Here is a 1522-nt window from a genome sequence, read left to right as displayed (position 1 = left end):
CTGATAATTAATAGTGTTTATTTAAAACCTGGTTCAAATCTGCTCCTTCCTGCAGATGAAATCTTGGGTGCAGCAGCAGAAGTGGGTTAAGGCGGGTATGATGTGAACAGAGATAAGAGCTGAAATGACRTGCATGGGATAAATCATAAAAAAAGGCTGAGTTTCATAAATTGGCTCAGAATTTGATCGCTGSTCTCAAAAATCCAAGATTGCCACAGAGTTTTCCTGCAGTTTTGAATCAGCAGCTTCAGTTTCCAGGAGTCTGGACCTGCACACACTGACACTAAATTATTCCCTTGGGGATAATTCATGGATGACCCGTGTTTTAGTGTATATAAGCAGCAGAGACTCGCCATAAAAGAGTAAATAATGACTGAGATTACAGTTTGAAGTGAATCTGACACTTTCTGTTGAAGGTTTTATTGCTGACGSGACGAGACAAACGCCTCTCAGCTGATGACATCTTACAGTTTGTCTCCAGCTGTCAGCAGTAAATCAGCTGTCTGCTGCAGCGAGACGCTTTCCTCTACATTTAATTCTTCTATATAAATATTTACCTGAGGCAGGATGTAAAGCTTTTTCATAAATCAAGAATTGTCAGGTGGTTTTTCTTCGGTTAGAATTAGTTTTACAGCAAACATCAGATTGTCTTAAAAACAACCTCAGATATTGTATTATTTTCCTGACCTCCAGCCTCTTCCTCCTCCCTGTTTCATAGATTATTAATAAATCAGCCTCCTACTCTCTGCAGGATTCTCCTCCTCTGATTCAGTGATTATCGCCGCCGCAGCGTTTCACAATGACTCCTGTGTGAAAGCTGAAGTAGTTTCATTATGACTGGGTTTATAAATGAGTGACAAACTGGGTGGTTTAACAATAACCCTCACTGTGCGCCATTTATTAACAAAGATTTATAATCTGGCGGCAGATTAAAGCGGCAGGCTGAGCCGTCAGAGTTTTACAGCTGTAAAGTGGAGCAGGTTTGATTAAAACGGGTTAAAGTCTGTTAAAGTCGGGCATCCTGTAGATTAAAGGGTTTTGCAGAAGACTTGATGCAAACATGTAACAACTCTGCTGAGTGAGGTGTGAAGCCAGAGTTTACTGGTTGTACAAACAATACTCCAAAACTGTGTACATGGTGGTAAAATAATACTAAAATAAGAAGAAAAGGGTTTAATAAGTTAGCTTCAAGAGACGAGGCGATGAGAAGTCAGAGTAAGCTTGAAGTGAATAAAAACTTAACGTTGTTCACAAAGTTGTAAAGTAACCAAGTACAAATACTTTGTATTGTTATTAAGTAGAAATTATGGTTATCTGTACTTTACTTGAGTAATTATTTTTCATCCAACTTTTACTTCAACTCCTTACATTTTTACAGTTATCTGTTCTTTCTACTCCTTACATTTTTACAGTTATCTGTTCTTTCTACTCCTTACATTTTTACAGTTATCTGTTCTTTCTACTCCTTACATTTTTTTAAAGGGGTAAGAAGTAGAAAGTATATAAGTATACAGTATTTATA

The sequence above is a fragment of the Austrofundulus limnaeus genome, unplaced genomic scaffold (genome assembly GCF_001266775.1).
Source record: "Austrofundulus limnaeus strain Quisiro unplaced genomic scaffold, Austrofundulus_limnaeus-1.0 Scaffold422, whole genome shotgun sequence".
NCBI classification, from domain to species: domain Eukaryota; kingdom Metazoa; phylum Chordata; class Actinopteri; order Cyprinodontiformes; family Rivulidae; genus Austrofundulus; species Austrofundulus limnaeus.
The sequence above is the reverse complement of the archived record's forward strand: the minus strand, read 5'-3'. Positions refer to the sequence as shown.